This window comes from Pseudoliparis swirei, chromosome 12 (assembly GCF_029220125.1).
Source record: "Pseudoliparis swirei isolate HS2019 ecotype Mariana Trench chromosome 12, NWPU_hadal_v1, whole genome shotgun sequence".
Taxonomy (NCBI): domain Eukaryota; kingdom Metazoa; phylum Chordata; class Actinopteri; order Perciformes; family Liparidae; genus Pseudoliparis; species Pseudoliparis swirei.
In genome coordinates this window covers 14,995,913-15,021,819 of record NC_079399.1, presented here as the reverse complement: position 1 = coordinate 15,021,819, position 25,907 = coordinate 14,995,913, and the positions used below count along the sequence as shown (strand labels likewise).

Here is a 25,907-nt window from a genome sequence, read left to right as displayed (position 1 = left end):
TCTGCAAATAAATCCATTACAAATAAATCCATTACAAATTGTAGGAATGGCTTTAGCGGATTTCTTGCTTTCAGTCTGTGAAAATCAGCATAAAACGCCTTTGGGGAAACATGTCAGTGACGAATGTAATGGAGTATCTCAAAATGGTAGAAGTAATCCAAGTGTAAGGACCATCACATTAACAAAACAAAAAAAATCTTGTTAGCCCCGACTTACAGCACCATGGTTTGACAGACCTGATAAACACTCTGTATGGATTTAATGAGAGTTTAACGGAACCAGCTCTGCCCATGTCAAATTCATATAAGAATGACCTGGTCAAGAAGTTCACAAACTGGCCTAATTTTTTTGTATTAAAAAACAAACACGGTAAACACTCCCGTCTCTTGTAACCTGAAAGAAGATCTGATATCCAAGATAACATGCAGCATATCGTCTCATAATATCACACATGAGTATCATATTCGGTTTGAAGGATTTCCCTTCCACAAAAAAAGTGCTTTAACAGCTAGTCTCCTGTGTCATTACCACGTGTATTTTCGGTTGGATTCAACACCTGGTAATGATTTGGTAGATGATTGAACAGAGGTGGTAAGTGACACGAACATGCGCTAAACCACTCACTGTCATCAGCTAGCCTTAATGAGCCAAACACTGACATCTCATCTTGTGCTCAGTTCTCTGGAGGATAGCACTTTTCTCTATCATTAATATGTGCTTTACTGGCAGATATAATGCGTCTGCCATTTGACCCTGTCGCTATGGTTTTTTTAAAGTGTAGTGATTGCTCATGACGTAAGCGAGGGCAGCACATCCCTAACTACCCTATGCAGCAGGGAACCCTGCACTTGATCCTTCACGGCACCCCGCTGCTCCTCCACCAAGCTGTCAGAGCTACCACGGAGCACACCCTTTCACTCCCTGCATAAATATTGTACAATTTTTGGGGGAAACAAAAAGCAAAATGGGAGAGATGGAGATAGAAGTGTTCATAATATGTGTTTGAAGGATGTATCAATACGTCAAATTGATTCAGCAGTGAAAACAGGTTAGACAAAGATAAAGATATAAGCGAAGGCCTCCAGATTACAGTGAATAGATGAATCACAACATCACCTGGCAATCCAGACGGATGACAATGAAATTAAGTAACAACGCTGCTCCTGTAAAGTCTGGTAGGTCTTTTAGTCACCGTTACAATCATTAAAAAGCAAAAGGATCATGTGCAGTGTTTTCGCAAAGGATTTGGAGAGACTATGGTGGGTGAACATCAGACCCTTTCAAAGGATCCAGGATCATGCTCCACTGAAAGAAAATATCGTATCTTATTTTATGAAATACTTCAATCTGGTGCACTTTGAGTGCAAAATTAATAGGGTAGATCTTTGGTTGGCCTCCACAGTCGGTAATTAATGGGAAACACTGATGTGAATACATTCAGTAAACCGGCAGTTTAATTACCAACTGTATTTCTAATAATCAGTATTATTATTACATGTGCCTCAGGCACTACGTTAAACAACTAGCTTGAATGCCAGCCTGAAAGTAAAGACAATGAGACCATTTTGAATCAGGGGGAAAAAGCATTTAGTCTACTTTTAACCGCTGATCATAATAAACTACAAACATATTGCGATATTCCAATCCTTTCCTCCAAACTTAAATGTACTCTCCAAATCCATTTGTGTCCTCTGATCCTCGTCAGCTTCCTTACCATCCCTAAATGTGCCAAGCTATTTGCACAGACTGCTAACGTGGACCATGGACCGCTCCGTCATTGGCATTCAGCCTAATCAGGCTCGCTAATGGGGAAACCTTCTCCTCTAAGCAAACTGGAACATATGGACACAGGTACTCGGTACACACTCACACTTTCTACCACGGTGCACAGTTGCTTTGTTGATGACAGGAGACACATAACTCAAGCACGAGTCAACGTTACACCAAACCTCTGTCTGGCATCCTAACATATCTCTCACACTCCATTCATCTTTCCCTACTGGACAGATCTGCAGATGTTATCTTGTGCGAGTACAGCCCGCTTTAACCCTGGTACTGAACTCCGTTTGAGGTTTTCTGGCTGAGAAATCTGCTTGGTTAATGTTACAAAGATTATACTTTCAACATTAACCAAACTCCAGATTTTAAAGAAAGAGTTGAAACAAATAACGACCCATGTTTTTAGCAAATAATAAAACACGTAATTGTAATGAGCAGACTGACTGGAATGAGACATACAGTACACTAAGTGGAAAACCTTTTGTTCCATCCTACCACTTATCCACTGGGACACTAGTGGTGACTACTGCAGCAAGTCCTAACTTTGATTGGCTTCCCAAGGCCACGCACTCACAGGAACGTGTCCATTAATCATGCTCTCCTAGTTAATGATTGTGAATCCTGTTCCAACACATTTATAAAGTGTAGCCTCAGTCTGGTGGTTCACACGACACAAGGGAGCTGAATAGAATACCAACGACACCAGTTTGGACAGCTTTGTTTCAGAGTTCGGAAGAAAATACAAACAACCGTGTGAGATTATGGAGAGACGGCTGCTCATCAGGCTAGGAAACCTGGTGAAAATAATTCAACATCATCTAAATTATGTATTAAACATGATTGATTGTACATGCATATGTATTGTAAGAAACGCAACGGACTTTAGAGCATTACAGGAAAACAGCCTAATGATTCAAGCTTGTCCGGGGAAGTACAGGACTGCAGAACAGTTTTACTATGACCAATACTGTGACTGCTAGCTAGGAGAAATCCAAATATTTTCAGGGAAGGGCAGACAAATGATGGCAGAAAAATGAGAAGGCGATGCAGGTTTTGGAGAGCAGAGAAAAAAAGAGAAATGAAGAAAAAGAGAAGGGCAAAACAGGTCAAAGCCATTGTGTGGGCTGGCAGGAGAGTTCATGTCTTAGGCCAAAGCCACAAGCTTCTCCACATGCTTTTACAACAGCCTACGGAGCGAGGTATTCGGCATCCTTCTGTAACTGAAATGGAGAAATATCAAAAATAGATAGATCGATCTGGAAGTTTGGGGTTTATCAAACATATTCTGGCCTCTCAGCTACACATTACTTTAGATTGAAAGACCAAGTAAAGTAGCAAATGTCAAATTCAAAATATTCCATGAATGTAAAGCTTAAAAGACCGACTGTTTCTTTCCAATTATGTATTCTTACTGTAGATTTTAAGCATTTTCCATCTATTAGCCATGAACTAAAACCCACTATGAACGAAGAAAAAGCTGTGATTAAGAAGAATGTATACATTGGCAGAGTTTTTTCGGAGACAGCTTGACAATACAAATCACGCTGTCTGTGGTGTACTGGGTTCAGGCAGAGAGAACATGAGCTCAAGTTGCAGGTCATAAAAGAGACACCGTCCAGATGTCTGGCAAAATGCACAAGAATGTAGAAGAGGATCTAAGGAGAAAGTTCTCTTTCCAGTCTACTGATGGCTGTGGTTCCTCCCAGGTGAGGATCAAATCCGTATTGGTAACCATAGTGGAAACACCAACTAATCCAAAGGGATTTGATTTGTTTAAAGGATAAACTTCTTTTTAGAAATTGTAAAGAAAAAGCAATTTTTTTAAAAATGAGATAGACTTTGTATTTTATTATTGTTGTCCCCTGAAAACAATAGCGGCCCGTGGTACAAACTGGTCACAACGACACACGGTTTCCTTTCTTGGTCTAATCATGGTGACTAATGGTGTCTTGCAATACAGACAGGGGAGAATAATTATTCGGACTATTGGCATGCGCATTCATTCACAAATAATTCCATTGATATGAATTAGCTTGCAAAAAAAAATAACCATTACAAACACATTTCCACATTACAGGAGTGAGTAAATAAAGTGCGACGTGATGCAGACTGAAGACGCGGACTCTAGAAAGCCCAATGCAGGTATTTGGGAGAGCTAGAACTTGCAGAAACTCACATTTCTTTGTGGATTCCATTTCAAAGCCACTTCGAGCCAACATAAGCAGCTTTGTTCCCTTGCCACCTATCCTCACGTTATGCCCATTCTAAACCTATCTTCATTGTTTTGGCCACAGCTCTTTAAAGTCTCAGCTGCCTGCTTTTCACATCCATCAGTCATGGGGACATAAGCTTCAGTTTTCAGAAAAACAGCCCTTCAGACAACGGGGATACAGGCTAGCGGAGCTGCTGTATCAAATCTATTTGTCGGCTAAACCTTCTTCAAAGTGGAGCCTGGATTAGACCTGCTGATGCTCCCGCCGCTGGTGCTGCCACCACTGCTGCTATACAGAGAAACCTGGCGTGCGTGCGTGTTTGCTTTTTACTGAGGGTCAGTGAGCTTTGACGGGCCAAGCTATTTGAGTAGTTCTGATTTGCCAGGAGTTCATCCAACGACCACAGAAGCCACAGATTTACCATCATCATGGTTATCGTGATTAGAAGTGTGTGGATATAAGTGCTTACTTATGAGTGTCTATGCAACTTGTGTGCAAATGTCCACAAGTTAATACACCGAGAACCTATTGAGAGAATTAATGCCAATCAAGAGTATTGAGGAGTTTAAGTGCATGGTTGCTTTTTAAGCCAAGTATCACTGCCATAGAGCCAACAAGAGGAGTAGGATTTGGAGGAGGAAAAAGAAAAGGAAGAAAAAAGTGTGTGTGTGTGTCTGAAGAAGCATGGGAATCTTTGTGCAGAGGGGAATTGACAACATGTGGCAAGGGGGGGGAAAAGCATAAACAAAGAAGCAGTTCCTCTGTGTAAATCACAGCAGAATTTATAGTCCACAAGCAAGGGACGGGGAGGGAGAGAGTGAGAGGAAGGTGAGGTGAGTTCAGGTGAAGAGCGGAGGAAGATAAAGTGTTATCCAGAAAAAGAAATAACTTGGAGAAACAAAGAGGGGTTATGGACCAAGAAGAGTGCTACAGATAGAAATATTCTTTAAAAATGGAATGATAGGAAAGAAAAGGGTAAAATCCTAACTTGAGTTTACAAGTTCAACTGGAAAAACCTTTCCACTCTCTCCACTTCCCCCCTCTTCTAAACTTCAGTGAGCACACATATCAAAGATTCAGGTATCCAAGAAAGTGTGTGCATCTGTGTGAGGCCATGTGCATGTTTTGCGTCACTAAAAGCCACCTGCACCTCAGCCCTTGATTGAGACCCGGAACAGAATTCATATTTAATCTGTCGTCAAAGCGGCTCCTTAGAAAATGTAAACTGTTCTGCACCTCTGTCTTGACACAATCTGGCAAAGTAGAAGCCTCAACAGTTATCTTAAGTGTAGGTCCGTCTGGCGTCCTTTGGGAACCAACGGTGTGGTGCTGGGGCGTCGTTAGGCTCAGCTGTGGAGGGGTGTGGGGGAGTGGCTCAGGGAACAGGTGCTGGGAAGAGGCCTAATTGGCCTCAGCTGCAGGGGATCAGCTGATTAATGTCCTTTGCCCTATATGCGGTGGGATAGGGATTGAGGCGCGCGAGAGCAGAGCAGAGGCACAGTATGCAGTCGAATAAAAGATATTTCCAAATATCATCCTGGTGTGCTGATCCTTTGGAGATTGGAGGGAGAAACCTACATGTGACAGCCACAAACTTGTTACGCTTGATAATGAAAGCTATAATTCACAGCTATTGTTTTCGCAGCCACAACGCCCATACAACTCCAGCCCACAACAGCCTGGCAACAAAAATGTGTTTTCTTGTGGCGCCTCTCTTTTCTTCTCTCTGCTAGTGTTCTCACAATAAACGACAGCAGGGGCAAGGGTTGCCACGGCCAAGCCAATCCACCATCAAGACTCTTGCCTCTTGCTACATCCACAACATTTCACCTGGCACTTTGAGAAATGTCTCCAAAATCAAGATCAATGAAAGTATGGGATGAGGACAGTGGATTGCGGTAAGACAAGGTTGCCTTGAATGTACGGACTGGGAGGCGTTTGAATGCCTGTATAAAAGATGTGTACCGAAGTAGTCACTTCTTACATCAACGCCTGTGTAGATAATGGGATCCCCCACCAAACAGAGAAAAAAATAAGCAACGACTTACCCTTGGGTCACTGTTGATAAAAAGAAAACTTCATCCGATTAAAAAAGAGCTGGCAGTTAAAATGAATTTCTAAGAATGAATGAAGTGAAGCAGCTACTCGAAAACAATGCAAGGAGGGCATGAGTGAAGTGAAGATAATTAACTCAGTGGATCTACACTGCACAAACAGAAGAGTTTGCCATTGATCTAAATTTCTCTTTTCAAGTAATGAGACTGATAGATTGTCCCAATTCGAGCCCAAGGGGAACTAGTCAAAGGGTGGCATGCCTATATGTGTAACATATGAGGTGCAGATGAATAATAGGAAACCCATCGGTTCTGATGGAATGGAAAACTATACAAAAGGGTCTTGAGCAGTAAAGTTGCATATATATATAATTAATTGTATCCACTAAAATATTTAACACATCACAAAGAAAACAAAGTAATGAATGAAAACAATTAAAATGTGTAGACTGTAGAGGACTACAAGTACAAGTAATAATGTTTTCAGTTCATTGAAGATAATTCTAACTTTATGGTCACCTAAAAATGTCTTATTCAGCATGCGGTTGTTCTTAGCTCCACCCTCTTGCATCACCAAAATGGCACTCAACAAACAACTGGATGACTATGTCCACTTAATAAATACAAGTTTGATTTGTAGTAGTCATAGCTAGCTAGTGCACTTTACCAGATAGATTTATAATGATATAAATACAGGTGTTTTTTTTCTTCAACATAAGTCATATGGGTCCTTTATACATTTTAAAGTTCGGTTCAGACACATTTGAAGAAATAGGCAAGATGCTCATCTTTGTTTGAAGCTATGCAACATCAAAGTTGCTTTGTGATCCATGATATAATTAATTCATTACAATCCGTTTGGTGTATTTTGTCAAGAAGAACCACATGCTTTGTTTATTCGTGTATATAATAACAGATGAAACTAATAGACAGCCCTGGTCTTCGCAAATATATCTAATCCTGTGTTTCTTAACAATATGTTATTTCTATCCTACGATTCTGAATCAAATGCAGTATTATTACATTTGTTTGTCTGCAGGTGTGTTATTTTAAAGGACGTAAAGTCAGGAGGCAACGATAGTCAGAAATGTGACAACTTCCCAACCACATAAACGCTTGGTGAGGAAGAAGAGACATCACAGGAAAATTGAAGCTGTAACATCGAGCTGAATAAGAGGGAGAGAGAAACATGTAAATACGCTAAGGCTTTTAATCCTGACATCTGAAGACAGAAGCCCGGTACTTAGCAGTTAGCTTCGCGTTTTGTTCTCCCACCTTTCCTTGTTGTGCAGACGGTCTACACAATCTCAAAACACCAGGCACAGTCACATTCCAGAGAGCATCATTAACAGGCAAGCCAAACAATGTCTGACACGTTTTCAGGGGAGAGCGTTCCACTGTAAATAAAAGGCCTAAACAAATTTAAACGTCTTCGTGAAACAGAAAGGTAGCAGTAGTTCTGCATTTTAATCCTTGGAGGGCAGGGCGGTCACGAAACAAGACAACAGCAGAAGTGCACCAGAATTAATTCAAGCTAAACCCAGGATGTGCAGGACAATACATTACGTATTATTTTGTTATGCGTTTGACTAAATGGTCCTTCTTTTATTGACTCCACAACCATGTCTCACTTCAGTTTTGGCAAATACTCAGATTATTTTGTACATGGGGAACCATAAGTGGCAACTGTAGGTAAGTGGTTAGCAGATCCCTCATTCAATCAGAAGACCGGCAGTTTGATCCCCCCTCACGGCCTGCCTAGTCGATGTGTCCTTGAGCAAGTGTATCTAGCTATAGTTTAGACCAGGGCTATTCAACTTCAGTAGCAAGTGGGCCGAATAAGAAAATCACGGGGGGTGTGAGGGCCGCACAGAATATTGATCAAATAATGGCTAAAAATGAAAAACAGTAATGTATATTTCCACAGGTAAACAGTCACACACGAAAATGCGTCGGTATTGTGTGGCAAAAGTGTTGCGAACAAGCATCACTATAAACATGTTTCAAAGTGTAAATATCCGCTCAAGGTAACCAATTGTTTCAGATCCTTTCAACCAAACTGTTCCCATGAAAACATAAGAAATGTGACTTAATGGATCAATATATAAATTATTTGGGCTGAAACTAATATCTGGTGGCGCAGCGCACAGACTGCATGTCTTTGAGTGCAGTCTCCTTTTGCGTGAAAGAGATCGAAACCAAGTTGGGCGATCTTTTTATTTTTATTTTTTCGAAAATGTATTTCTTCATACATGGCTGTGATGCACTGCTCACTAATACAATCGTAATCGCCGAAATGGATATGAACGGTGGCTTAAAGATCTCGAGCAATATGTTTGTGAATGTGTGACGAATCTGGTGAGCGAGACAGAGCCCCGCTGCAGATGTTAAGAGAACACAACGCACGCGCACGCAGGGAAACCAGTAGGTTTGAAAACCAGTAGGGGTGTAACAACGGCAACCAACACGGGTGCGGAACATAAAGATGTAACCATACAGGTTTGGTTGAGGCAACAGTGAAACTCAATGGCTCTGGGTTAGATGTCTCAATGTATAAAAGAGGCGTGTCCATCAGTTTTATTTTTTCTTACCAAGCTATACTGATTTGCAGGTAGTCTTGCGGGCCATAGTTAAACTCAAACGGGCCGTATCCGGCCCTCGGGCCGCTAGTTGAATAGGCCTGGTTTAGACCATCCATGCACCATGAGACTAAACACCAGTGATCCCAAAACCTCTGAAGAGATCAACATGTACTTGTTTTGGATTTTATTCCAACAAAACTCAATGGCAGCTAATTAATAGTAAATTAGTCTGAAGAATTCATCGTGCAGGTTTTAACTATGCTGAGACATTTCCTAGAGGCCTATGGTTGGAGACCAACGAGGTAGAAAATATGCACTTGTATTGATTAGTCTAAACCAGCTGAGAGGCTATCGGGCACAACAAGGGAGATCGATTGACACCTGCATGTTTAATGGCCGTGAGAACCAGTGTGCAGGGGTTCCTGGGTAATCTTGGTTTTAAGGGATGGAAGGAGGATAGGGCTGCAGACAGCAAGCCCTGTGACACTTTGACAGATGTGGGGGCCAAACAGAGAAAAGGACTTCGAATAAAAGGCTTACTGCTAAGCTTTCTGTGCAGTGCCCTCAGCCCCGCAGCTCACAACCAAAGAAAGGGTCGAGTCGTTGCTTGACTACAGGCATCTGGGGCTTTTCCTGGCAAAACAATTCAGTGCGGGGGAAGGATCTTCTTGAGGTCCACCTTTCCCTCCCTTGCATGGATCACTCTAAAACCTCTACTAGTATATATCTCAACCCTCTGCATTTTCCCCCTGTACGGATCAAATCATTTAATTCCTTATTTTTCGTCTTCCATCTATCTTCCTTCCCCTGCTTATCGCTATCCATGTGCATCAAGTCAACCCAGTCCTGTTGCTATCCATGTGTCTCTGTGGCCATCTAACTCTCCCAACTAGTCTCCCTCTGTGCCCCACCTCCTCAATTTATCAAACACATTTGAGGGCTCAAACAGAACTGCAGGAACTGCTTTGGTGCACATATACAGCGCCAATGGCTCCATCTTCTCCACCTGTCAAAGCGGCCAAAAATGGTTGATGTTCAGAGAGGCTGGGTTGGGGAAAACCAACAGAAGTACCTGTTGGGTGTTTTCAGGCAGCGCTTAACGGTTTAATCCATCCATCCATAATAATCATTTATTTTAATCATTTATTTTATATAGCGCTTCTCAAGGCATGCCGACATCCCGAAGTCGCTTTACAGAGTCCAGTAGTCACACACACACAGTCATCCCGGTGGTGGTAAGCTACATCAGTAGCCACAGCTGCCCTGGGGCAGACTGACGGAAGCGTGGCAGCCAATCAGCGCCTACGGCCCCTCCGACCACCACCAACATTCATTCACATCCATACGAACCGGGGTGAGGCTGCGGTGCATGTCTTTATGATGGTGGGGGAAACCGGAGTACCCGGAGGAAACCCACGCAGACACGAGGAGAACATGCAAACTCCACACATAAAGGACCTGGAACGGGACGACCGGGATTCGAACCCAGGACCTTCTTGCTGTGAGGCGACAGTGCTAACCACTGCGCCCATCCATCACTTGATGCCTCTGTGTGGTCAATATTTTGTTGGCTTTGGCATAACAAAAATGTGATAAACTGTGAACTTTGAAATGAAAATCTTCACCTTTACCCAATATAATTTGTATCAAATACAACAGGCATGCCAGAAGAAATGAATACCAAAACGTAAAGCTTTTAACTGAACATGCCCACCAAACATCAAGAGTGACCCTCTTGCTTTAGACATTTAATTTGGCTTATAACACAACTTTTATTTAATTTTAAATCACAGCTACCAGTGCTGCTGACATTTCTTTCAGTTGTTAGAATCCCTTAAGGGAGCTGGAGTTTCAGCCTGTGTTTGTTCAAAACAAACTTCTATTAAATGGTCTGTGTGTCTAGCTCTAGAGTCCAAGTTAAAGCACAGATGCCTCTTCCTTTAATTACAGAGGTCTGAGAGAGCAACATGATGAGCTTTTAATGATAGTCACTCTGAAACAGGCTTTTGAAATAGCGCATGCAGGGTGACTGGCCCCTTCCTGGAAGAAACCTGCAGCAAATATTCTGTATTTTTTCAAGGTTTATGTTCCTTCTCCTTTGGAATTTATCCCTAACTGAGTCTTCAGAGGTTCCCGTCCACAATCCCTGTGTAACTAATTGCCAACACAAGGGGAGAAGAGAGACTAGTGTAAGCTGCCTTTTTCTACAATTACGTGAAAGGATATTTGTTCTTGGTGCATTGCTCCACTGAAATGAAAGTGCTACAGAGAGAAGCTGTAGTTAAGAAAAAGGGGAAAAAAGAAGGGGAGAAAAGAAAAAGGCTTCCAATTACCGTTGTTAGAACCCTGCAGTATCATTACACTCCACGGTTTCTGACGACACAACAACCGTGTTGCCACGGCAACACCGCGCCGGAAGAGAGGATGTCGGTTGCTGCCGTTTCATGTCTTGCCCATTTGAATTTGATCCATACTGGATGCCTCTGATCCATACTGGCAACATGTGATCCGTCTTTTCAGGGTCAATCTGTTCATTGACCTCTACCCTGATCCTGAACCCACTCGGACGAGTGCAGGTGGACTCATCAGTCAGCTTGGCTGGCACCACTTCACCCATGGGCTGAACAACACCGTACAGCTGGGTTCATCCGATATTATGTAACGCAGCACCACCCCCGCAGGCCTCGTTCACACTACCCCTCTACTCCCACTCCCACGAGTGCACCATTGGTCATTTGCAGGCTGAGGTGCATTGTGATAGAAGAGTGCTCCAGCTCTGACACAACCTGTGGGGATATTTGTGGAGGATTCAGCTTTGGAAATAAATAAATATTATAATATGAAGCCAATGCATCCAGATGTTTTGACCAGCAGCTTATTGTGCTCATGTTTTCCACACATGTGCTTTTAAACATAAAAGGCAGACCTATACTTCATTTAGTTGGAGTTTACCACAGTAGCTGCTTCAAATTCCTAAAATGGACGATTAGATTCAAGTGTTTTAGTAATCATTGATCCTTCCGGTGATTCTGCCTTTACGTCTTGGACACACATTTTGTTACTAAGCAATACTTGCTAAAAGTGGAATTGCACCTGTTGCCTGGCAACATTAGCTTATTGAATCTCGTAGCAGGAAGCAAGCCCAGTGGTGCGTTCAGCGACAACCTTCTGGATACTCTTTTCATACAGAGTGGAGATTGTGACGTCCAAGTACAATTGTGCTATTCAAGTTATCTGATATCCCATTAAATCTGTACACCTGGCCTCTCACAATCATGGATATATTTCAACGCACATCCACAAACCTGATACTTTATGGAGTCATGAAGCAATCGAATACCCCCGACTGTTCTCTTACCCATAAATGCAAAGTATAACGGCAACAAAAAAGGCCATTTCTTTCAAACCAGTTTGTCAGTGACAAGAGGAAACAAGAGGGGCAGGCTGAAGCGAGACCCTTCCTTTCAACCTGTCTACGACTCCTCGACCGTGACCTGGCCTCCTCCCCCCATAAGTGCTTTATGAGATGTTAAAGAGCTTCAGGCAGTCTCTTCATTCCAATCAACCCTGTGGCCCGACATTGAAGATGCTTTATTTCTCAACTGTCCTGCTGTCATTAAAATGAACCTCGAGGGCAGTCAACTCTCCTCCCATGCGGCAGTTACTTCCTAATGAAAAACAGCTTGCTGAAGCTCACACAAGTCCCATCCATAAACCACTGATCGAGCCTTCCTCCTCTCAACTGGAGAGACCCAGCGGAGGCATTAGGCAGAAGTTGTCAGACCACCACTGGAACGGATCAAAGCTCTGTGTGGTAACTGGTAAATCGCCTACGATGATCCTTTAAAAGCACTCCGACGTCACAGAGCAGCACGCTCAATTTGAGTAACTGGGTAACGAGGCAGGAATAGACGCAGAGGAAACAGGTGTGCATGGAGGAGAGCACAAAGGTTTTCTGACGGACAAGTCGGCGATCGATTGCTTCATGAGTCAAGACTGTTTTTGTTTTTCTTCAGCTGAAAATAACGAGACCGGTTACTGCTAGGCGACACAAAATCTAGGTTTGTGAAGATAGGGATAGTATAAAATACACGTTGACACATTTAAAGGCTGTGACTCATAATTAATCGATGAACTGTCCCATCATAATTTCTCAGAGCCGAAGATGACATTTTGCGCCTTTCGATAAAAGAAGCAATATGGAGATAAAAGCATCTAGAGCTTAAAAAGGCACCAGAAAATGTTTGAAATAGCTTGAATAGTTTAAAAAAATAACATCTGATATGATCAATCAAGTATCGATTTATAGATCAATCAACTAACTGTTTCAACTCGTTTAATCTATGAAAGCAATCATAAGACTAATACAGGCCATCTTCACTCTGCAAGTCTGTGATTGGAAATGAAAGCACAACTTTTATTCTCTCCATCTACAGTTGGCTGAGTATATACACACACACACACACATATATACAAACACACATATATATAGATACATACATATATTATATGGATATTGTGAAACAAGATTTTTTTTTCTGGATTTAAATAGTACTTTATATCCACATTACTTATAATTTCTTTATCAAGAATCATAGTGTAAATATGTATTGACGGCCCCAATAGCCAGCCCTACAAAATCACTGCAAGATCTGCATCAAGGTATTTGGTCAAATTGATGGCGATATGTGATTTTCTCCATGTCACCATCTAGTTTACAGACTGTCTGAGCAGAAGTTCGGGGGGTGAGCGTGGTCAGTGTTGCATTCACGATCTGACATCAGCAACAAAGCCTATTGACGCTGGCTTCTCTGCAACAGCATACCAGCGTTTGGAGCCCAACACTTCCAATCCTGTCTGTCCAAATAATCATTAACCAGTTAAACCCTGAGTCAATATATAAATAACCTTCGTAAACTAGAAGGTAAATACACACCTCAGAGGTGAGCGACGTACACACACACAGTGTAAAAAGAGGACACATTCGGCAGAATGGGCACTGTGGCATGCAGATGTCATCGTTCTTTATCGTGTTGAAAACAATGAGGTCATCCCTGTTGTGCACACACAGCATTCTCACACATTGTGCAGCATGCCACTGAACACCGCGCTGAAAGCATAATGGGATGGACGCAGAGAAAGGCTGATGCACGTTTACCAAACAGTTGGTCTTTACAACGCCGTGAACCTGAAATCTTTTAAAGCAAACAATGGAAACTCGACTCTGGTTCTCAAGGCCATGCCAAAACACGCCCCTTCTTGGATGAGCACAGTGAGCAGAAAGATTGCAGTGAGCAGTGAGGATCATGACAAGCCACTTTCCTGTTTTGGTTTCTGCTTCCACCACCTGCCAGCCAGATGTTGCAAGCATGGGCACTGTGACCTCATTTTTATGGTAAAAATAATAAATTAATAATAATCTGCACATATGAATCCCATCTTCTAGCCTAGTTTATGTTTGTAGACTAAGCACTGCAATCAGATGAATCAACTGATAAATCAATTTGTTGATGAATTGAAAACAAATCGATAACATCAATTATATACTTAACCTTTATATTAATCGTTGAAAACTCTATAAAGTTACAATCTAATTTGGTTCTCACCTTTCTGTAAATTACATGCCTTTGACTTTTTTAACTATTAGTCAGAAACCCATTACAGGAAGCCTAAACTGTGAAGAATATTTGTCAGTAATTATTACACAAATACAAGTAAATCAAATGGAAGTAAACAGAAAAACAAGCGTCAGTGAGGAATGCACAGCTATCAGCATCATGTCTTTGTGTCAGGGATCTGCTGAAAGCAGGAAAACTGTTCATCCAAAAGCTGCAAGATGGAGTCATGTGTTTACTTCGCCTCCCAAAACCCAGACAAGATGACTTTCATTACGAGGACACACCAGAGCTATTTTCTCTTTGGCACAATGAGCGAGTGCTGGAGTCTTTTTCTAAATTAAATAACATTCCTGAAAATTCCCTCAATATGACACATTTTTCTTTAGCCGTTTACCAAATGCAACTTTGGTTACAGCCGTCTTTAATCCAGATGCGTGCCATTTTGTACAATAACACTTTGTAACAGTTTAATGATCACATAAATAGTAGTTGTACCATTTACTGGACTAGATACGTCAACACAAACATGAGCTTGAGCGCACCACCAACCACCAAGCACATATTCAGAGCAGGCTGTAGTAAATTAATAGCACAATTCATCCTAGGATATAATATATTTAACTTATGTCAAACAAATGTGATCAAACCACATTAGCATTCTTGAGAGTTAAACTCGTTGTTAAATAACAGAAAATTAGAATCTTTGACTTTAAGTCATGAATATTACAGAGATTTGAACCCAATTTTCAGGGATTTTAGAAACTTAACTCTGGTCAGATCAATAATCTATAACCGGACAACAATGATTAACTATGGTAATGGTATTTTTAGTATTATACAAAGGTGGTACATAATGACTGGTAGAGTGTTGATGAGGAGCGCATAGCTGGTTAGCAGTAGCACCAAGAAACCGCCTGAAAGAAATATGGTTAAAAACTTCACAACACCACATCTATGTTTAAAATGTGTGTTGCCGTGTCTTCTGGTAATGCGGCTCCCTGCCAGGCCGCCGCAATACCAGAAACATCAATATGGCCACAAGATGATCTGGTTTGTTTAGCTGTGGCTCATTAGAGCCAAAGAAGAGAAGTCAAAGTGACAGTGTAGTAATCACAGAGACTGTCAATTACAGTACACTCAATGAACACATTTCAATGATGGGAAACGACTCTAAAGCCTGGTCACTTTAAAGCCACATTTCTCTCTCTGAGCCACTTATTCATGCTGTGGAAAATATGCAACGTGTGGTATGACACAGAAGAAGATAACATTCCTAATATCATCTTAATTGCATTAAAAGGGGCAGCTGCTTCAAAACTTGAAGATATTTTCATATTCTGCATATTCTTCATAAAAGGAAACTTACGGTCAACAGATGACAGCTTTGCTAAACTTCAAGAAGTAACAGTTCCCTCTAGATCAGAGAGGCGACTCCATCCAGACGTTTTCCTTTCATCCTGTGCCGACTCGGGACTGCCGCCAGAAGAGGGTTCCCTACAGCGACATGTGAGAAAAGCATGCGTCCGTTAAGGAAATGGTACATTTTACAAAGCACGGACGCAGCCTGTTAAATATCTACACGTGTGTCCGAATCTAACCATTAATTGACGAAGTAAAAGTAACCCGACTGACTTTCAATGCTTGATTACACCAACTATTATACCAATATGTCAGCGATTCAAGAGGATGATCATATTTCTGAAGCACACTCAAAATGGAGAGACATCGATTACAACAGCAAAACAATAACGAGCATCACATCGAGTCTGTTGCATTCATCAATCATTAGCATGGTGCGAGGATACGGTACATGCGGAAGACAGAAACGCTCTTTCCCCCCAAATTAACCGCATGCTTTATTGCAATACAATTAACCATGATCTTATTTATTTCCTTATCCGAGTAATTCAAGCAACAAATTGAGTGCATGTCTCACGGCATCCGAATGCTTGGATGACAACAGTCCCGTGAGGATGGGTCAAATGTTCCGGGGGCTTATGAGTGATAAGAAATTAGCCACGCTCCTTGGATAACTGGATCGTTCCGTTAGTCGGTGCATAATTCTAACACATGATTAGTAATTTTAAAAAAAGAAAAGGCGATTGTGGGTGAGTGCAGATAGCAGGTCCGTCTTTCAATCAAGGGGTTGGCAGTTGAATCCCCGCTCTAGTCGATGTGTCCTTGAGCAAGACCCTTCACCCTGAATTGTTCCCTGTAGCCGTGTCGACATGGTGTCTAAATGTAACACGTTTGTAAGGCGCTTTGGATTAAAGCATCAGCTAAATGAAATGCAAGTAATGTAATGTATCTTGACTTAAATTATTGATCCTCTAGCCATAAAAAAAGGCAGACAAGCATGACAAAACAAAAGAGTGCATATAGGGATCCACTTAACGGAGATGGGGCAGGGAGCTTCAGACAAACAAAACCAGTCCATCTCAGAGAAAACTAATCCCGTCCACAGAGAGCTTTCATGGTTAAGAATTCCAATTACAGAGGCTCCTTAGGTGAAACCCTGAGGTAAAAATAAAGTCACATAACACTTTAATCTCTAAATAGAATGTTTTTTTCAAAATTGCATCTAGCTATTTGTAATTCGTCATCCCTCACATTAATCTTCACTCACTATTTTACAAACCAAACGTGTGTACGTCTCTGGGTGACTAAAGGGCATTGCTGATTTAATGCAGAAACACTCAGTCCCTACTTGCCTGTCTGGGAGAGAGGTTGTGTCTCGATTCTCTAGATGGTAACCCACAAGTTGGGAAAACATACAAAAACTCTTGAGACTTGCTGCCTGAAGACCTGACCTTAACTGTAACCGTCAAGGTCAATGCCTAATCCCAACCATCTTGCAAGAAGTTTGCAACTTCAAGACTTCTAGGAGAGTTACACATGCCACCACTCCCCCCTCTGCATCAGCAACTACAGCTGCAGGCTGTCAGCTGTGTGACTGCATAGCGTAGCTTCACCCTTCGGGGTTTCCGCTCGAGTATTGCAAGCCCGGCATAACGTTGGGGCGTGTCCGTCCGAGAGAATGACCAGTTGTTGGCCGATGAGTAAGAGGTCACCAGTCATTCTACCAAATTTGAATTGTGTGCGAGCCAAAAAGGCCAAATCGTATGAGAAATTCAACCTGGTTATCAATCAAATCACATTTTTAATAACCATGTTATTTACGGACAAATAGCCTGGCTTGCATACATTTGTTTCCACAAACACAATCATGTCCCCAAAATGGCACAGAAGACAGCAACACTTTCTTAACCCTTGTGTTGCCTTAGGGTCATTTTGACCCGACTCAATATTACACCCTGCCCCCGCCTTTGGGTCATTTTGACCCGATTCAATATTTCACCCTCCTGTTACCTTTATATTTACTAACATATTTTACCCTTTGGGTTCAATTTGACGCCAGCAATTAAAACCTCCAGAAAATTATTAGAATTAATATTGTTTTCCAAGTTTAAGTGTGAGGCACTTTATGTTTGTTTGTTGACTACCGAAAGAACACCGACATTAAACATTGAATGGGGTCAAATTAATCCTAAGGCGGGGGGAGGGTGTAATATTGATTCGGGTAAAAATAACCCTAAGGCAACACAAGGGTTAAAGAATCCGATAGGGACAGAAAAGCATTTGTGTCAGTAATGGCAGCTGTGATATGGCGCCGTACGTGATGGCCGCTGTGTTGCGAGCTCCCGGATTTTGTAGCAGTTTTTTTATATTTATTCTTCTTATTGCGACTATTTTTGCACAAAACGTTAGCAGCCGGTTAACGTACGACAGATGCACACTTCTGGAGATTGGATCGGCAGTTGCTCGCCGCCTACCAGAGTTTTTCAACTCTTACTCGGACGTCCCGCCAGGAACAGTAGCGGAACTATCTCCGTCCATTTTAGGCGCGATCTCACGCAAACGTCGCCGACGGAGGGGGAAGCGAGCTGGCGTGCTGGTTAGGCTGAGACGCCGAGCCAATCGACCCCCACTACCCACCATTTTACTGGCAAATGTACAGTCTTTGGACAATAAGCTATGCGAGCTACAGGCTCGTATTCAATTCCACCGGGAAACTAAGGACAACTGCATCATCTGCCTTACGGAGACATGGATGTCGGAGGATGTTGCCGACTCAGCCATCGAGCCGGCAGGATTTTCCGTCCACCGCGCGGACAGAACAAAGACTCTCTCTGGTAAAGATCGTGGAGGGGGGGTATGTCTCATGATAAACAGATCTTGGTGCAACCAGAGTCATGTACATACTCTCAAGTCGTTCTGTTCCCCGGACCTGGAGTACCTAATGCTCATGTGTCGACCATTCTGGCTACCGCGGGAGTTTACAGCAGTCACCGTAACTGCTGTGTACATTCCGCCTCAAGCTAACACGGACATAGCGCTGAAGGAACTCTACGGGGCGATCAGCGAGCAGGAGTCGGCACACGCCGAGGCTGCTTTCATTGTGGCGGGGGACTTCAACAAAGCGAACCTGAAGAAAGTTCTCCCGAAGTTCTACCAACACATAAAAAGCAACACGAGGGGGGAGCGGATTCTGACCACTGCTACACTCCCTTCCGGGATGGATACAAAGCCCTCCTCCGCCCACCGCTCGCAAATCGGACCACCGCTCCATCCAACTACTCCCGCCTACAGGCAGAGGCTTAAGCAGCAACCAATCGCTGTGAAGGAAGTGCAACGCTGGTCGGACCAATCGGAGTCTATGCTACAGGACTGTTTTGAACGTGCGGACTGGGATATGTTCAGGTCGCGTCGGACAACAACGCCAGTGAGTACGCTCCTCAGTCACCGGGTTCATCAAGAAATGCATAGATGACGTTGTTCCTACCAAGTCGGTTCGGATTTATCCCAACCAGAAACCGTGGATAAATGGCGATGTTCGCGCTGCACTCCGACGCGTAACACCGCCTTTGACTCGGGAATATGGCGGAATACAAAGAGCCCGCCACGACCTCCGAAGACCATCGGCTCTGCCAAGCGGGAGTTCAGGAACAAGGTGGAGGAGAAGCTCAAGAGCCATGACGTGAGAGGTGTGTGGAAGGGCTACAGACAATCACGGACTTCAGAGGAGAACCAGCGGTGAAGAGAACTCCTCTACCTCCCTCCCAGGCGAGCTAAATACATTCTTTGCTCGGTTCGACGTGAACGGCAGCCCGCCAAGGCAGCGCCGCCGAGGAGACCAGCCTGCTGATCATCTCAGAGGCCGACGTGCGCAGAGCCTTCAAGCGGGTGGACATCCGGAAGGCAGCAGGTCCCGACCACATCCCGGGCGCGCCTCAGAGCATGTGCAGACCAGTTGGCAGGAGTCTTCGCAGACATCTTCAACCTCTCCCTGTCCCAGGCTGTTGTTCCTGAGAGCTTCAAGATGTCCACCATTGTGCCTGTCCCCAAACACCCCAAGGTAACCTGCCTGAATGACTGGAGACCCGTAGCCCTCACCTCGATTGTCAGTAAATGCTTGAGAGGTTGGTCAAGGACTTCATTTGTTCCATGTTGCCTGCCACGCTGGACCCATGGCAATTTGCATATCGTCAAAACAGATCCACCGACGACGCAATTGCCATGGCACTTCACACCGCCCTTTCCCACCTGGAGGAGAAACTGTTGTGTGCGAATGCTGGTTGTGGACTACAGCTCAGCGTTCAACACTATTGTCCCCGCCAAGCTCGACACCAAGCTCAGAGGTCTAGGCCTGCACTCTACCATGTGCAGCTGGATACTGGACTTCCTGTCTGGCCGCCGCCAGGTGGTGAGGATGGGCGGTACCACCTCAGAGCCGCTGACCCTCAACACGGGAGCCCCTCAGGGATGCGTGTTGAGCCATGCCGTCTACTCCCTGTACACCCACGACTGCACGGCCATGCACAGCTCCAACGTCATCATCAAGTTTGCTGACGACACAACAGTGTTGGGGCTGATCACCGACGACGACGAGACAGCCTACAGGGAGGAGGTTGGATCACTGGTACAGTGGGGCCAGGAGAACAGCCTCGTCCTCAACGTCAAGAAGACCAAGGAGCTGATCGTGGACTACAGGAAGCGGAGAGGAGAGCACACCCCCATCTCCATAGACGGAGTTGCAGTAGAGGGTCAGCAGCTTCAAGTTCCTCGGCGTGCACATCTCCGAGGACCTCACATGGACCACGCACACCACTCACGTGGTGAAAAGGGCCCAACAACGCCTGTATTTCCTTAGGCGACTGAGGAAATTCAACATGGCCCGGCGCATCCGCAGAACATTCTACACCAGCACCATCGAGAGTGTTCTGAGAGGTTGCATCACCGCCTGGTACGGGAACTGCACCGCCCTGGAGCGTAGGGCACTACAGAGGGTGGTGCGGTCGGCACAGTACATCGTTGGAGGTGAGCTACGCTCCATCCTGGACATATACACCAAGCGGTGCGTGGCCAGGGCCAAACGGATGCTGAAAGACAATAACCACCCGGCCACAAACTGTTCACCCTTCTACCGTCAGGCAGGCGATACCGCAGTATCAAGTGCCGCACAAACAGACTGAGGGACAGCTTCTTCAGTCAGGCCATCAGGCTGCTGAACAAGGACTGAGACCCTCATTAACACTACACACCAGAACATATTCTGTGAATATCTATGGCCATGGTGTATATTTTATTACATTGTTTATATATATATATATTGTATATATATATTGTATGTATATACATATATATATATATATAGTCTCAAAAAGTGTATATTTTATTACATTGTTTTATATATATATATTGTCATGATGTATATTCTATTACACTGTTTTATATATATATTGTTAATACTTTCTTCTTTTTTGTGTGTGGATATTGTATAGTTTATTCTCATTCTTATTCTTTTTTTAGTCTGCTACTGCTGTCGGGTGTTTTGCACATAAGAATTTCACGAACCGATTATACTTGTATAAAAGGGGATGTGACAATAAAAACTTGAAACTTGAAACTTGAAACCATGCAGCCAACCGCAGCAACATCCTTTTAATCACCCAGCAAGAGCGACATTTGAGAGCTCCGTCTGCTTGTAAACAGATGGCCAGGCAGTTGGTGAGAAGTTTGGCAACGTCCTCCGACATGTTTAGGGATAAGGTTTACGGTTCTCGTGCACGCGTCATGTCCTTGTGGTGTCATCGCGGTGTCTGAGGGAGGAAAACATCCTGAGACGACCATCCGCTACACAAATCCGTTTCTGATGAAGATTAATTAACACATGTTCCACCTGCACTTGACTGAATTTACAACAAATCACGACTAACATCACCGAATCGAGTTGCACGTGTATCATTTCCGCCGCAGTGACGGTGCATGAAATCAGTTTTTCTTTTTGTTCCTATTAAATTTAAAGCGAACACAACAGCGTATACTTCACAGGCATGTCAGAGCATCACAGAAATTAAGAAGAGGCGCAGCAGCAGGTGTGGTTTACGGGGCGAGAAGAACAATGTTATCACGATCCTACATTTATTCAACGGCATAGTATTGTATTATTACCTTCGCATTGAAAATGCGGAAGGTTATGTTTTGATCGCCGTGTATTTATTTATTTGTATGCGTGTTATTCGCAGAACTCAAAAAGTATTGAACCGAATCGCATGAAATTTGGTGGGATGATTGATTATTATCCGGAGACCAGTTGATTAGATTTTGGGATCGATCGGGTCAAAGGTCAAGGTCAAAGGTCATGAACAGGTCAAAATCTTCTTGAATCGCATGAAATTTGGTGGGATGATTGGTTATTATCCGGGGACCATTTGATTAGATTTTGGGATCGATCGGGTCAAAGGTCATGGAAAGGTCATAATCTTTTTTTTACCATAGCACGATACATTTTTGTCCAATTGGCATGCAACTAATGCCAAAATGTTCATAATTCAATGCCCAATCTTGTGATATGCGAAGGTATGCGCTCTACCGAGTGCCCATTCTAGTTTATTATATGCGTTTGCTGTGCTGCGTCAGACCAACAGAGTGAATACGTGTTCAATCCCATCAATCTCAAACGGTTTCATTCTGGATCGATGCGTGACCCTAAAAGTCATCCAAGAAGGCCACGTCAAGGTAAAGAAGTCAACATGAAATATGTTGGTGAGAAATGTAACTTTGTTTTATAAAGGTGAAGCTGTACTTGGGCAAAGTGTTTCCAATGCATTTGTGTCCTTAAAAGACGAGAGCAGTGGTTCTCGCTGTGGGCTCAGTCGTGTGTAGCTCAGTCGTGTGTCGCTCAGTCGTGATGCAGATGAGGAGAGGCCAGTCTGTGTTTTATGTCTTGGCGACATTACACCTCACTCCCGTAAATAAACCACTGGAGTTCTTTCAGAGGCAACGTGGTGGATACCACATGCTGGCAAATCACTTTGCAAAAGTGGCATCAGCTGATGAGCACTTTAGGCTTCTGGGCCGTTACCTGACAACACGGGCTGAAATGGCGTGGGTTTCTGCAGAGATGGTGCCGACCATGGCAGGGAAACGGAAGTTATTGTAGGCGCTGATAAAGAGGGTCTCTTTAAATATGCAATGGACCGAGAAGCGCTAGATGTGCTGTGAACTACTGGAGGTTTTGACCGATGCTGTCAGCGTGATCAGTTTCATAAAAACAAGGTCCCTGAAAGCACCACTGTTTCCACTGAGGAGACCGAGAGCTCAGAGACATTAAACATCCGTCATATGACGACATGCGTCATACGGGACAGTACAATACAATTGTACACATATGATCCATACACATATTATTCTGCAAAGAGGAGGTGGACTCAAATGTCAAATGTGTTAATTCAATTCTAATTATTATTTTGGAGGCAAGTTTGCTGATGAATAATTTCTGGTAGAATTGGCTTATCTCAGTGACATATTTGGAAAGCTGAGGTAATTAAATCTTCATCTTCAAAGGCAGAGAGCAGCAGCTTCCTCAGCCGAAGATCAGGTTTCACTGAAGCTGAGACGTGGGACCGGAGACTCGATCAAGGGAATATTATATAATAGATTCCTTTGAGAATCGGAGTCAATTTTAACCAATACTGATACATTGTGATGGCTCACGCATATCTGCTCTAATTTAGTTTTGCACCGGTTGCACGTTATTGTTTTTAAAAGATATTTAGTGTAAAACTCTAACTAATAAAATATTTGAACTTGTTTAGTTTTTCACAGATTGCACTTATTGTTATTATCTTGAAGAGATATCCACATGTTCATCGTAGCCACAATAAACAATTTGCCAAATATACATTCTTTTTTGCACAACTTGTTTTGCATTGTTCTCACAAAGTGATTTATTTGTTTTTGTCTGAGGGAGCAATCTGGTTTAATTAAAAGTTATTTAAATTTTCTTTATTCTATTATTTGAAAAAGCACAGTCACACAAAGTTGTTGTTAGAGCATTTAGTTACAATTTTGTTGGGGCGGTGGGGCACGAACATGTGTCTTCCTCTGAAGTGGGGCACGACAGAAACAGTTTGAGAACCACTGGACTAGAGGGAGTATGTATGACTTTGGATTTAAATTGTGTTTACTTGCATCACCAGTATCTTCAGGTCTCGTATTGGCAGATAAACAAAGTTGAGGTGTCGCAATTGGTATCAGAAAGGTTGATACGGTGCTTCTGTTGACGTTGTCCTAAATAGCCACATATAGAGATCAAAGTCTTTGTATCTCTTTATACAAGTTTAGGTTGTAGCTGGTGATATGGGTTCACCCTGGCTTGTGCTATTGTGAGAATTGCGAGCTAAAGCTGACAGTATTTAAGTATGGTGGTTGTAATGAGCTGGTCTCTCTCTCTCTCTGGGCTCTCCATCTGTACAGTATGTTCCATCTGTTTACTTCTGGATGGATTAGCCCGCCTATTCATTGTTCCATGGTGTTTTTATAGAAGAGTTGCTCATCTGTCACAACTGAAATGTGGGCTGTTTTATAAAATCCATTCTGTTTTCACATGCTATAATCCAATGTTACAGCCCTAATCAAGAAGTGTTTTCATCAGACAATGGGGAGAAATTTGAATAAGAGATAGGGGTCCAATACAAGTAAGATTTAGCATTTAAGTCCCCTCACTTCAGGTGGAACAGCTCAAAGTTATCTGGCGCTCCTTGTGCCCCCTCTATCCTTCTCTGGCTGCTATGAAAGGCAGCCGATGAAAGCCTCAACGGGGTTTCAGATTCATCCTCTGCAAAAGACTATGGATCAAAAGAGATGTGCAATTTCACATATCAGAGAAAATGCCACAATGGCTGCTAGTTCAAAGTAAGGACAATATGCTGACTTGCACTTCAAATGTGTCAGGGCACACACAGACGCTGCACTAGGGTCTTCAGGAATAAAATATTTAATAACACTTCCTGGATTTTGCAATCTTATCAAAATAACCGGACATGTCTGAGTAAATATCCGTTGAATCAAAAGAATGGAGCGGTGTAACGGATCATTGTCGATCCGTACGGTTCAGCGCGCATGTAAACCATGGATTAAAACAGTTTAACGACGATCGTTATCTGCCAATATTCAGTCAAATATACGATTAGGAAATGCCCATTCATGCTTTTCTAGTCACCGATCTCTGACAATGTTGCATTGTAAATTGTGAATAACGACGAGTGCATTGAGTGGTTGGAAGACTAGAGAAGCCATTACAGTCGATTTAAACAACCAATCAATGTTTAAATGGACATTGGCAGCATCACAAACTGCCATCGAACAAAGCTTCCATTCAGTTACATTATGATGCGTTCAGGTTCAGTGTAAATCATGACAAGATTTGAACTTTTATCAAAAAAATTACACTTATATAAATATATATATATAATAAATAACAAAATTGTCTGGAATCTTGTAGACCAGCTGTATAATCAGACAACAAAGGGATCTGTATCTGCCAATATGGATCTTCAATAATCAATAATCAGTATAGGCGGCAAAAACAATTTGGTTAGGGATCTGTAAAAGATATTTTTGCAAACTTTTTTAATTTGTGCTGATCCGATCTGTGACAAACATTTTTACTGAGCGTTAGGATCCGTTGCACCACTAATAGAATAGTTACAAGTTCACCTGTATCATCATAAATGTAAATGCATTGTAAAAAATGAGGATCCTAGTGGGGAAAAAGACCGTTTAGGTTGAAAATGTTTGAGGTCGGGACATTTTACCAACAATTATTATTGGTTTGAGCTGGTGGCCGTTTCTCTCTTCCAAATAGTTCAGCTACGCAACTATGAATGTATGAAATCGCACACTTTAGGATCCTACTCACCCCGGGAATATACATCAACATTAATGGTTTGTAAAAGTGGCATTTAACAATGCAACAGGACATAAAATATAAGTACTCCTGGCTAGTTAAAAGCCACAGAACAGCACATGACTCATTGCGATTAAACAGAACATATTCCAACAATGTAATCCATCAAATCACACGTCATTATGTTCTCTCGATTAAATTCTGGTTTGGTAAAAACGTTTTAATTTCATGAGTGGCTTTAATGAGGGAGGTGGAATCAACAATAGGGCATTTACAAAGACTGCCATGTTGATGTCTCTGTAAATAAACTCATAAGCATCAGAGTTATGAGTTTGCAGCTTTCTATTCTCTTTTTTTAAGAACTGCCTGAGAGCAAGTGCCTTTGTTTTTTATTTGTTTCTGCATGAGTT

The 25,907-nt window shown here is 42.8% G+C and overlaps 1 protein-coding gene across 4 annotated transcripts in view; it reads right to left on the bottom strand.

The window, feature by feature from the left end:
* Positions 1–25,907, bottom strand: part of sipa1l1 (signal-induced proliferation-associated 1 like 1) — an 80,037-nt gene that overhangs the window by 51,133 nt on the left and 2,997 nt on the right. For 2 of the 4 annotated variants that reach the window (XM_056427652.1, XM_056427656.1), the window contains exon 2: positions 15,613–15,740. The gene's annotated coding sequence lies outside the window, so the exon portion shown is untranslated. Of the gene's footprint in view, positions 1–15,612; positions 18,792–25,907 lie in introns of those variants that run through there. The other 2 variants (XM_056427654.1, XM_056427655.1) reach the window with 2 other exon arrangements.